Source organism: Neolamprologus multifasciatus, chromosome 9 (genome assembly GCF_963576455.1).
Source record: "Neolamprologus multifasciatus chromosome 9, fNeoMul1.2, whole genome shotgun sequence".
NCBI classification, from domain to species: domain Eukaryota; kingdom Metazoa; phylum Chordata; class Actinopteri; order Cichliformes; family Cichlidae; genus Neolamprologus; species Neolamprologus multifasciatus.
In genome coordinates this window covers 20,424,347-20,438,164 of record NC_140447.1, presented here as the reverse complement: position 1 = coordinate 20,438,164, position 13,818 = coordinate 20,424,347, and the positions used below count along the sequence as shown (strand labels likewise).

General features: G+C 39.9%; 1 long non-coding RNA gene across 1 annotated transcript; it reads left to right on the top strand.

Moving 5' to 3' along the window:
• The first annotated feature begins 9 nt into the window (after positions 1-9).
• Positions 10-13,386, top strand: LOC146511496 (uncharacterized). The gene is made up of 3 exons (XR_014875988.1): positions 10-215; positions 2,471-12,869; positions 12,956-13,386. It is a non-coding gene; the product is annotated as an uncharacterized LOC146511496 (long non-coding RNA).
• Positions 13,387-13,818: the final 432 nt, after the last annotated feature.

Here is a 13,818-nt window from a genome sequence, read left to right as displayed (position 1 = left end):
CTCAGCCCCATCAGTGCCTCTGATTGGCTGTCGATAGTTTCTAAACTAAAACGGCACGGATTCAACTTTGTGTCGTTAATTAATAACTGCACAATACTGGAATATGTTCAATATCGCAAGTACCTCTAACGCTATTCGGGTTTTAGGATTCCTGATGAATATTTTATCAAATAAATAGCAGTGGAATCTGAGCAGCTTACATTTACGGTATTACTGTAAGTATTGTATTATTTGCAGTCCAGACTTCTGTTTTTTTTTTTTCCTCCTGTGATTTAATCTAAGCTTATTGAATTTACATGTTCTCACTTGAGCCACTGCGAAAACTAATGAGCAAGTTATATAATCTACTGAGCAACCAGAAACCAGAATAGAATCCAACAATTCCCTCCACCTTCGCTTTAACCTTCCTACCTTATTTCCTTAAAGAATAAAGTACGACAGCTATAGTAAGTGATCATTTTTACCCTTTTGGTTTTTAGTTAATATCTTCTCAAGTGATGTTGGTGTCTTCTGAACATTTTTATTGGCATTATCAGCAAACAAATATAGATTGATGAATATATATATATATATATATATATATATATATATATATATATATATATATATATTTATATCATTTATTATTTGTATTATTATATATATTTTATTTATATACAACCAATTCACAGTAATAGGCAAAAGAACCACCTAGCGAGAGTGGGGAGGTAAAAATTCCTTTTAAAAGGAAGATACCTCTATGGAGGGGCATCAGCTGTGACTGCTTGGGGGTCTAGCAAAAAAAAAAAAAAAAAAAAAAAAAAAAGCATAGAAAGACCATAAACAGGGCAAGACACAAACTATGATAGATTACATACAATAGTGACGAAAACTTGTATTATTGTGGCCTTAGCGCACATGTGAAGGTGTCTGTATGTTTAGGATGAGCACAATTTTTCAAGATTTTATGCCGGATATTTTTTTAATCAAAACAAAAGCTTTTGATACTTCCTCCACCACTGCTCGCAAAGTCTTCTAAGTCGTTGTCCTTCCATCACCACACAAAGACAAGTCTCTCTCTTTGAAGGCTGCGCATCTCAGTCTCACTAATGATTATTTTATTGTCAGAGAGTTGTCATTAGTTGGAACCTGACCAAAGGAGGTTAGCCTAGGTGAGTGTGTCTAGGTGACTCACCGAGCTGTCGTCAGAGTAGGCACTGAACAAAGCTAAGCTGCTCATACCTGTCCTGTGAGCTCAGGGATCCCTCCCAGGTCACCCTTACACTGAAACCATACACACAAACACACACAGTACAAACCGTCTGTCTTTTTGTGAGCCTGATGAAAAGTTTGCTTTATTTCTCACATACAGGGAGGGGGGGGGGGGGGGGGGGGGGAGGAGTACGACTTTTAAAATGCTTTGCAGCACTGATTGACTTTGATGTGCTCAGTCAGAATCGTTGAAAACAGATGGCCGAGGAGAGGGCTAACGGTGAGGCCTGTCAATAAAGGGAGTCCTCTAAGAAAACAAAGTGAAGACACTGGCTCTGGGAGAGGAGGAAACCCCTGAGCTTCTCAAGAGGCTGCCACATTCTTGAGATTAGGACAAGAAAAACGTAGACTACTGCTGCTAATGCCCCAGACAAAGGCACGGAACAATTTATTAGTTAAGAATTCAAGCTCAGAGCTCAATCAAAGGGCCATCGTCCACAGTGCCAGACTTGGAGATTTGGTTTGTTGTTTTAAGTAAATAATCACGCTTAAAAGATACAGCATAGATGGGACTCAAGTCCCCCATAAAGCCCGCATTCTTCCAACTGTCATCAGAATGGACTTTAGAGCATGCTTTTATTTTCAACGCGGCATTGTTTGTCTTTTTCTCTATGAATACCATTTTAAAGAGCTTTTTATTTAACTTTCTTCCCCCTAGACCTCTTTACCTGAGCTGTGGTATTTTTAAATAGACAGCTCGCCTTGACGTGCAGTGAGCTGATGACTTCAGGGGTTAGTTTGAAAAAAGGGAAAACCAGTGTGAAGGACTAGTTTGCAAATTTACACCAATAGCTGGTTGAAAACACTACTAAATCTGTCAGCTCTGCAGTGCTTGTGCATATGTCTTGGCGCTAAGTGAGGCAGCAAGACAATCGTGTGCTTGATGCTAATTAATATTTGGGTAAATAAGAATCCATACGTGTGAGTAAATGCACAGCATTTTCAAAATATCAGGTTGATTCGTACTCATAAAACTGGTCTGCGTCCAAACATCATGCACTGTGATATACTGCATTGTTGTCAAATGAGTAATTGCTGTGAGATATAGATGAGAGAGGGCAGCCCATAATGGTTAATTAACAATTATGTCAGCCAGTGAGATGACCAGGAGACCAATCACTTTGATAGGAGACAGTGTAGGGGGACAGAAATCAAATTACTTTATGACTTGACCCATAATGCTTCCCTAACATGACTTTAATCACTCCATGGTGCGTAGGAGTCCCCCATGGCTCTTTTGGAGTGAACCAGCCTGGAGTGGAGGACAGCGAGGCTTTACCGGTTGCTGTTATCTCCTGCGACATTGCTGAGTAAGTAAGCCATAAAAGAACACAGCCATCATTACGGCAGTTTGGTTGCTTTTCAGAGAGATGGAGCTACTAATGATTAGACATGTTCTTTGTAAATGAAATACAAATCACCCCGGGCTTTGGGTTTTACTTCATTTACTAAGTGCTACATTACCTCATACTTTGGACCTAACAATGGATTTCCAATAAATCTCCCGGTAGTTGAAATGATGAAGGGGCTCACATATCATGAAACTTGCCAGTGCTTATTAGCACTTGAGAAGTTATTGATCGGGGATTTTGATTAATATTTGCTGGAGGGTATGGTGGCATTCAAACCCCCCACCCCCAACCCTGGCAGCTGGCAGGGACTTCTCTCAGTTACCTCCAGTTTGTGCTGACTGCCAGCCTGAGCTCTGGCAAGATGACAGCCACTGCAGAGCTCTAATGCCAGGAATAATAGGAGCTCACCCTCTATTTCCCGATTCTTCTCCATTATTTAGACATAAACATATTGAAAGCGGGGGGGGGGGGGGGGGGGGGGTGGCTGTAAAGGGTTTGCTTATTGGAAAAAGTTTACTGTATGGGTCAGGACCACGGAGTATGGGAAATGCATTAGATAACTGCAATAATAAAACTGGAAGCGTTATATTTAAAAAATACCCTCTTAAAAAACAACCAAACAGACAGCGAGAGACCAATAAAAACATTATATTTAGATAGCAACCTCTGATCTTATGGACTCAGAGCTAAATTGAAAGCTGATTTTTTTTTTTTTACAATTTAATCCAAAAAAAGGTAAAATGAAAGTGTTTTTGTGTTGCATACACTCAGTTACAGGTGATCAGACAAGCATCTCTGATTGAACGACAGGTCAAACCTTGGTCAACCAAAAGTTGTGTCTAACAAAGCGGTCATAAAAATCCCCCCAAAAATGTTGGTAACAAAACACCTCATTTGACCTGCAAAAATTAAATAAATAAATAAAGAGAAAAGGAAAAAGGGAAAAAAAGGCAACATTTAATTTAAAGTGCACGCATCCCCACAATATGTAATATTATTTAATAGGCCACAAGTATGAGAACATTATGAGGAAAAACACATCAGGCAAAACTAAAGGAATCAGTCACAAAACAACAGATTTTACTTTAGGCCCAAGAGATAATTTCTCTGTAATGTACTGCAGCCAGAACCAGTAATTTCTCGTAGAATTGTGCGGCCATCTTTCTCCATAATGGACAATAATTGACCCTAATCCATCTCTATGGCTAGAAATAGTCCACCGTAATGGCCATAAATTGTCCCTGCAAGGGCACTTAAAAATCACATCACCCCTGCTGTGTGAGAGAGGCATTGCAACTTCTGTACATTCCCTTCAGTCCTTACATTTTGACTCCATGCTGATTACATACAATGAACATCCAGTGGCGTCAAATCATACCTTTTAAGCACAGAGCACACTCAAATGACCTTTGCAGAGTTTTAGTGGCACAATGTAATCCAGGATTTCTGCTAAGAAAAGCATTATTGATTGAAAGCATGACATACAATGGTTCCTGATATAATCCCTATCCATCTGTAGCAGATACATCAATTTTACATAAACTATACACTGCTTGGACTCTTAGAACTTCTAGTATTTTTTTCATGGCTCTGGAAATTTTAAAACATATTCATCGACCTTCTAAAAGAAGAGCTACTGTAAACCTAATTAACTTGTTTCATTTTTTGAAAGGGCACCTGCATTAAATAAGCCGAGCTACTGGAGACTTTCTTCCAAACTCCACCATAAATCATCAGCAGCAGCTATTTCATCTGATTGAGCTGCTGCAATGAGCCTGAAGTTTGCCTGTGCTGCGGGGAATGCATTTGCGGCAAGTCTCATAAATGCCAAGTTCTTTGGGCAATAAGAATAAATATCGCAACCACTCTCTAAATTTACCACATAATTGGGGACTTTCCCCGTCTGCACAAGATCTCGTTGTATCCTCCTCCCACCTTGCATGTACCACTACAAATGAATCCATCTTTAAGGTGATGAGGTGTAGAAACATAAGAAGATGAGCCACATATAAAACCTGCCAATGCATATCATTAAAAACTCCTTTAAAATATTGACAATAACAAGTAAAATAAACTATTGATCAAGATGCATGATGAATGTAATATTTCAGGAATCCTTTTGCATCCCAAATTAGAGTTTGTATTCTAGTACAATTAGACGCTGCAGTCACAATTGAAAGTTGAAAGACATCAGTATGCAGTAGAAAATGTGGTGGTGAAGTAGAGCTCTTGCTGGAGGCCTTCTCCTGTGCCTTTGTGGGTTTTCTCTGGGTATCCAACCTAGGATCACATGCATGTCCTTGCATGTGATTCTAGATTTGCCATATATGTTAAATGATTGGTCAATAAAAATAGAAAAGCACTATATAAATGTGTGCATTACATTTTGCCCTTGTTTTTCTATGCTTCCCTGACTTAGTTCTGCTGGATGTCTCATTGTGAGTTAAAAGGGAGTCCTTTTCCCCCGCTGTCACCAAGTGCTTGCTTATCGTCAGATTTGTACATTTTTTGTAAAAATTTAATGAAATTACACTATAAGTAAATTCAAATTCAGTACAGTGTACAATAATTTTAAGTAGTCTGTAATATCGTCGTAATTTTGTTGAAAAACAATTAATATTTCCCCATCTTACGACAGAAGTATGCTGAACGTTTCAAGCTGCGGGCCAAGTTATAAAGTGGATTAATCTTTTTCACATCTTTTTTAATTCTTCTCATTTCCCCGACTTTACAGAAGGCATATAGTAGGGATTTAGAGCAGTTTATTGCTAAAGTTTGTGGCTATACAAGTTGTCTTTTGTGATGCTTCCAACTTTATAAGGTCACATAGGCCTGCAAATTTTTATGGTATTTATTTTTTCTTGTAAGCTACAAAGAGAGGACTATCTTTATTACATTTATATTGATATAATAAAAGGACAATTGAATATAGCCACACCACGAAAAGAATATAGCATACATGTGATATAAGATAGGGAAATATAGTCTGTGGACAGTAACAACATTTTTTTAAGTAGCAGACACATTGATTTGGTTGTTTTTAAATATCTGCACAGCTCTTGTGTCAATAAACAAGCTATAACATAGATTACGTGGTCTAGCCATGTGTATTATAGTCACAAAGGCAATTTTTATTTATTTTTTTATGAGAAAGAAGATGTCTGGCTCTGGTACATGCAGTAATGCTGTGTATGCACCTTCCTGCCACGACAGTGCACAGAAGGCTCCACTCAGCAATCAACATTGGAGTATAAAAGCTTTGAAGACTAACTGGCCAGCCCCACCGGCCAGCTCTGGCACTGTTATAAGTGCTTCCTTATTTGAGGGCGACTATAGCTCAGGAGAAACTGTGGGTTATTTGCCATAATCATAGCTCCTCTAGTCCATGTGTCAAAGTATCCTTGTGCAGGAAATAGTTGCCCCTTGGGCACTGGGGCAACTGTGCCCTGAATTGCCCCAGTGCAGTGACAATGATACATAAAAGCGCTGGGTGAACAAGAATTGTAGTAGAAAGTGTATTACCTCTGTAAAGCACTATGTGACTGGCTCTCATCTTAATAAGCACTATATGAATACATTTTACTTATTACTTACTTAATAACTAACAGTCTTTTCTTTTTTAACCATTTGACTTTTTTCAGCTTTGAGGATTTGTTGCAAACTTTTTGTTTCAGGTTTTTGATGGACACATCGGTCTACTTATCTCTTTAATTGAAACCTTTAAAAAATACAGTTTTATTTGTAGACACTTTTTAAATTGTTACTCCCCATCCCCTAGGACCTTTTGATGAGTCTAACAATTTGGGGGCTTGTCTGGAATTCGGACTTGGGACCAGGTACCAGGGATCCAACATTACATTGACACAAACCATATAAAATTTTTCACACAAAGCAGTGTGGCTTTGATTGATTTATAGATTTGCAAATAATGAGTTAGCACACTTAAATTGTATGGAAACACCTCTAGTAGCAAACAAAAGAGGCATTAATTGGCACGAGACGTAATGCTATCATAATGACAGCCATATATATTTATTTTATTGCATTTCCATACAAATAAATACACTTATACACATATCAGTCATACAGAGATCAACAATGCAAAGCAGGTATATGGATGGACGCTGATTACAGATGTGAGCTGATCAAACCCCCAAATAGCAGATTATATGTGTTAGGCACAACTTCACTTACTTAGTAGGTAATGGGGTAGTAGGTAAAGTAGCGTAATGGGACCAATACTGATGTGCACTGGTCTGGCAATAGAGTAAAAAAAAAAAAAAAAAATCCTCACCTGCATGAATGTTCAAAACCAAAGCCAGGAAATCACAGAAACTGCTAAATATAAACATTACAGAGCATGTTTACCTTAGCGTTGTGTTACTGACAGAAAATTAATGGTTACATAAGTGTCCTGTTGGGTTAGAGGATTAGGTTGTTCACATGACATCACATCAACTATGTATACCTATGTACCTTTGTCTAACGTAATTCCCCATCTTTCTGTCCCTTCATTAAATGTTAACCCTCTACTCTCCACACATACACTCATATAACAAAAAAAGCAACCCCAAAACAGGTCACACGTGACAAAGCTCACACTGCCTTTCCACAACAATGTTCAGTGATTAGCTCCTGTCAAACAACACCAAACAATTTGATTTCAGTTACTGAAAATAACATCTCCTGAAAGCAACTCACTTACCATAACTCATGTACTTCAAAGCATGTAGAAAGACTGCCAAACATGCATCATCTCTTGGTTTCTTGTTGTAATTTTCATGTGGGATGAAAGTAAAGTAGCAAAACTTATTTGCATCTAGTGTGGCAAAGGTAGGTGCAGCCACAGGTGTTTTTCCTTTCCATTAACTGTCTCATGAAGTGAGCCTCAGCTTTGATGGTTACTATTTGAAAGTAAGCCGCTGGTTACAACATAAACCCGATTCCTAAAATAATAAATAGTCTGCACATTTATAATCATGATTTCCTTCCACTAATGAGAAGTTACAATGAGTGTGTCTTTTTTGTTTTGTTGCCTGCAGCGCACAATGAATTAGTAACTTGTAAATCTTTGATTGTCACCACTTAAATCTATTTCCCATTGCACACTGTGTGCACAGGAGCCTTTGATAGACACCTTGTAAACTGTTGCCTGATCAGAAAGTTAGAACTTGAGTAAAGTTAAGGATCCGAGTGATATAGAAAGGAAAACAAAATGCAGCGATATTCATCTACTCTATCTACCAAGATATGCATTCTCTCAGTGCCACATTTATTCCGCTGGAATGTAATTTATATACTGCTGTTAATTTACATAAGCTCCTGCAGGAGGGGCTCGTACTGAAATGTTCCCCTGACCCGTGCTCGTCATGTTAAGTGCGACGCCGGGTAACGTTTCTGCATGGCTTGCATCGATTCACTCACATGCGTGGGGACAGAACGGGAGGATCCAGTGGGAAGAGTGACAAGCTACTGGCTGTTCGCCTGCTCGGTCTTCACTGCCAAAGTAAACAGGTGAGCTTCTCATCTTTTCGCACCTCTGCCTGCTCCTGACAGGGAATCACATGGAAGAGAATCAAGAAGAAGCACACCAGACAATACGGACGATGCTTTGGCCTACTTACAAGTAGCAAAGGTGTTTTGATAGACTCCCCTGACTCAAGCTGGCTATTTAAAATAAGCCATTTTTGTATGGAATAAAAGAACGGCTAGATTTCAAAATGCTTTAGAAGTGCCAGAAGATTAAGGCTAGAAAGGCGTAGTGCGAACGTGTTTACATTCCTGTATGATGTCCCACTCCAAGTATCTCATTTGACACCACAAATCAATTTTAGGAGAGATGAAGTGGAGAAGGGCCCGTGAAATTCAAACATTCCTCTGATGTATATTGCAATTTGCTTAACCTTTTGATACGGTCAATAGGGCTACGTCACTCACAGCTAGATGGCTTTTTGTTTATTTTCCCCTCAACATTTGTCACATACTTGTGCTGAAAAACAGGCTGCCGCAGCTGCCCCGCTGGGAACCCAAGATGTCATACAAGCGCCGCAATACCTGGCCATCACAGACTGACAACCTTTGAACTGTCAGCCTTGAAATGACTGAATCCGCTGAGGCTAAACAAGACGTGTCAGGCTAAACAAGCTGGCGTGTAAGCAGACAGTTCAGGTCATGCAACATGGGAACCACAGACTACATCTTTATCAAGAACCTGTGTGACCATGCAGAGATTTACTCACCTCTGTGCACACACCCTCCACTGTACACGCACATCTTATTCGTGCAGCAGTGACTTCAAAAGGAACGTGGAGATAAAACAAAATGAATTGCAGACACATCAAGCCTCCCATGCCCTTTAAAGCTTAATTATACCTGTTGGGGTGATGAGAGACACATCACAGAACCTAGTGATTAATAAACAAACGCCGCATCCCATAAAGTGCCTGACAAGTCCCTGCTTATCACCCCTCGCACTCACAGTCTGGGCTCAGGTGGAGTGCACATATCAAAGTATATCAAACGGTTAGCCCAGCCTTGGCCAAGAATCAACCCTGATACTCCCTGTTCTGCTTTCCTGGTCATCTTTCCCAGTTCACCTGTCTGTCTGACGGCTGACGAGAGCATCATCCAGACACGCGCTCCACAGCAGCGGTGTCAGTCCACGCTTTCATCTTTCATTGCTAGTCCCAGATCACTCGGCCGGAGGCTTTGTACCTGCCGACATTGTAAGTGTCACATTTGCTGGGGTTTTGTAAACAGACACACCTTTTGTGGAAGATGATGTGAATGAGATGAAGTTACTAACTGCTGGAACTCTGCGGCTGCTGCTGAAGGAAGGGGCTGAGGGCATATTAGATTGCACCGTTTTGAAAGGAAAGGGATACCCATCCACTGGGATCCAAAGTTGCTGTGAGCGCAGTGAGTGCACAGCCAAAAATCAGAAAACACCACCAATGAGACAATAAGAAGTGTGCAAAATATTTATCAATCTCATTTATCTTGAGTCACGCAGCTTCTTTTCAGTATAGAACAACATAAATCACGGTTTGTGATATTTCTAAGATCTCCTCTGATCACATCTGTACAGGTGTGATCTAGAAACAACAAGTGCAGATTACAATAACAGTGGCAACACAGACAGAACGTGATGGTTTCGGTTTAACTTTTTAATGTAAACTTTAAATTGATATGAATGAACAGTAACCATGAACACAGACTGAATGAGGACATTGGACCCAATTGTTTGTTATGTTGTCAGACTTCTGGTATTTCTAAAGCCCCCCTCCAGTCACTGTGTTATTACACTCTTGGCGATGCATGCGTCTTTTAAGCTGCTTTAGCCAAACAAATGTGATTTAGCCTAATCATTTCACTCAGACAAGTCGGAATTGTTCGGCGGGTTTTTCCACTGACCATATTGTTTTATCTGCCTCAAAGACTGTTGATATTCACCTTCTTAAGGCCGACTTGTTTTTAAGTTTCGGGTTTAAAGAAAAAAAAAAAAAAAACTGCGCCCATGAAGAATCCTACAATGTCCTGACTTCACTTAAAAGCAACATTTTAAAGCTACAGTAACCTTTTTGTTTTGTATAAACAATGGATGAAATGATTTGAAGAGCGAGGCTTGAGAAATATGAAGTATTACCACACTCTGCAGGTCCCTAAAACACTGCAAAGTATTTAATCATCTTTCAGCTCATTATTTTGAGTTTATAGTTGGCATAATTATGTCTTGGATTAGTATCAAAGCCCCCAATGACCCATTGTTTAGCCACAGTAGGCAGCTTTATTTATTTTAAAAATACAAAAAAACAGATAAACCCGTGTACACTACACATCCACCACCAAACAACAAAATACCTGTGCTCCTGTACCAATATGACATCCACATGTGCAAATTATGGAAAATACTGTACTTTGTGTTGCAGATTAATTGCCAATTGCATTAATATTGCTAGTGAGACAGAACACGATTCTGCAAAAAGTACTCTTTGGTAAATTGATTCAGTTGCTACAAGGGTTGCCTTTTCGGTTTGGCTAATGCCAGTTTAACTGTCTAAAGTAAACTATTCCTGTTTAAAAATGACACGTGTAAGCTCTATACAAGCGTAGCTTAAATTGTTCTGAGATATAATGTGCATATCAAATGCTATTTGGTGTCACATGACAGCTACTGTCATAACTACTGTCTATTAGGAGAGCTGGTGTGTTGTATTGCTGTGGACTGGTGATAGACTTGGACCAAATGAGAGGGCTGACAGAGACGCTATAAAGTGTGGTATAGTATAAATGGTGATGTCTTACCATTGATTTAACTAATGATGAGTGCTCCGAGTGCAACAATAGTAATTTTGTCATAAAGCTGTCAGCAGTTAATCAATCTGTTAAGGGTTTTCCTCCTGCAATGTAAGATTTATTAAAAGTTCATGCAGGCGTGTTCAGGCATGCTCACAGTCTGGCTACACAAAGCAAGTCTAAATGTTTCACAAGTACTTTGATGTTCCTATTTGTCACGATCTCCATTATTATTTCATACAAGCTACTTACTGAATGGTTTAAAATTAAGGTGACATAATTAGGCTTATTTTCCACATGTGGACATAATGACATAATTTGTTTCTTTTCTCACCTGTGTGATTTTTCTTTTGCCTGGAGTTTGAATATTTCGTCTGAGCTCCTCAGGCTGTTGCTCATAAAACCAAGACTTGCACTGTAGATGCCTTTAGGACTTTCAAGACCTGTTGGTACATCTGCCAACAATAGGGATTTCCCCAGTTTACACAACTCCAACTCAGTTATCTGTAAAGATTTAGCCTCATTGTTTCCTTTTTTGAGGATTCCTGCCAGTAAAGATTTTGAGGGTTGTTAACTCAGCATCTTTTAACTGAGCCGACTTAATCTTAATGCAATTATTGTAAGGAGCATTGCTCACAGAGCTGTTTTATAATTGCATCCCCTTTTCCCGTTAAAATATATTACTGTAACCTGGTGGTATGGCTGATATAAGCCTTTGAAAATGCTGGAGTTTGTGAAAATTGCAGTTTTCCTAGGAAAAAAAATCACCTCTTTCAATGCAGTTATTGCAAACAAAGCGAGGCACTTTGATGTGTTCAACATGCCTCACACACAGAGGCAGAATAGTAAAATTTAGTGATAAACTGAAAATAAATCTACAGTGGGGCAAAAAAGTATTTAGTCAGCCACCGATTGTGCAAGTTCCCCCACTTAAAATGATGACAGAGGTCAGTAATTTGCACCAGAGGTACACTTCAACTGTGAGAGACAGAATGTGAAAAAATAAATCCATGAATTCACATGGTAGGATTTGTAAAGAATTTATTCGTAAATCAGGGTGGAAAATAAGTATTTGGTCAATAACAAAAATACAACTCAATACTTTGTAACATAACCTTTGTTGGCAATAACAGAGGTCAAACGTTTACTATAGGTCTTTACCAGGTTTGCACACACAGTAGCTGGTATTTTGGCCCATTCCTCCATGCAGATCTTCTCAAGAGCAGTGATGTTTTGGGGCTGTCGCCGAGCAACACGGACTTTCAACTCCCGCCACAGATTTTCTATGGGGTTGAGGTCTGGAGACTGGCTAGGCCACTCCAGGACTTTCAAATGCTTCTTACGGAGCCACTCCTTTGTTGCCCGGGCGGTGTGTTTTGGATCATTGTCATGTTGGAAGACCCAGCCTCGTTTCATCTTCGAAGTTCTCACTGATGGAAGGAGATTTTGGCTCAAAATCTCACGATACTTGGCCCCATTCATTCTGTCCTTAACACGGATCAGTCGTCCTGTCCCCTTGGCAGAAAAACAGCCCCATAGCATGATGTTTCCACCCCCATGCTTCACAGTAGGTATGGTGTTCTTGGGATGCAACTCAGTATTCTTCTTCCTCCAAACACGACGAGTTGAGTTTATACCAAAAAGTTCTACTTTGGTTTCATCTGACCACATGACATTCTCCCAATCCTCTGCTGTATCATCCATGTGCTCTCTGGCAAACTTCAGACGGGCCTGGACATGCACTGGCTTCAGCAGTGGAACACGTCTGGCACTGCGGGATTTGATTCCCTGCCGTTATAGTGTGTTACTGATGGTGACCTTTGTTACTTTGGTCCCAGCTCTCTGCAGGTCATTCACCAGGTCCCCCCGTGTGGTTCTGGGATCTTTGCTCACCGTTCTCATGATCATTTTGACCCCACGGGATGAGATCTTGCGTGGAGCCCCAGATCGAGGGAGATTATCAGTGGTCTTGTATGTCTTCCATTTTCTGATGATTGCTCCCACAGTTGATTTTTTCACACCAAGCTGCTTGCCTATTGTAGATTCACTCTTCCCAGTCTGGTGCAGGTCTACAATTCTTTTCCTGGTGTCCTTCGAAAGCTCTTTGGTCTTGGCCATGGCGGAGTTTGGAGTCTGACTGGTTGAGGCTGTGGACAGGTGTCTTTTATACAGATGATGAGGTCAAACAGGTGCCATTCATACAGGTAACGAGTGGGGACAGAAAAGCTTCTTACAGAAGACGTTACAGGTCTGTGAGAGCCAGGGATTTTCCTTGTTTGAGGTGACCAAATACTTATTTTCCACCCTGATTTACGACTAAATTCTTTACAAATCCTACCATGTGAATTCATGGATTTTTTTTTCACATTCTGTCTCTCACAGTTGAAGTGTACCTCTGGTGCAAATTACTGACCTCTGTCATCATTTTAAGTGGGGGAACTTGCACAATCGGTGGCTGACTAAATACTTTTTTGCCCCACTGTATATAATATTGCAAGAGAAGATCATCAAGCTCCAGAGTCATGCTTTCTACCTCACAAACACACAAGTTCATAAATTTTCAAATTCATGACTCTTTGTGAGAAATATGGCATTCAATTAAACAATAGAGGTTGCACCTAGCATTAGAGTAGGTTAGCTTAGCATAAAGGCAGAAAATGTGCCCAAATGCAACCAAATGTGCCCGCTAAAGCCCTGATTATCCGCTTGAGTTACAGAGATGTAAATTATTAAAAATACCAGACAGTAAGCTTAAGAGTACATGTGGATCACAGAGACAAAACAAACCCATAGACCTAGCTTACGGGCTGGAAAAACTAAGCTAACGCAGACATACCTTAAACCTGCATTCTATCTGAATGCCACCAGAGGGCGACAGCTGTGGTTGCAAAAAGACTTCCAATCAAATCTAACTGCATAA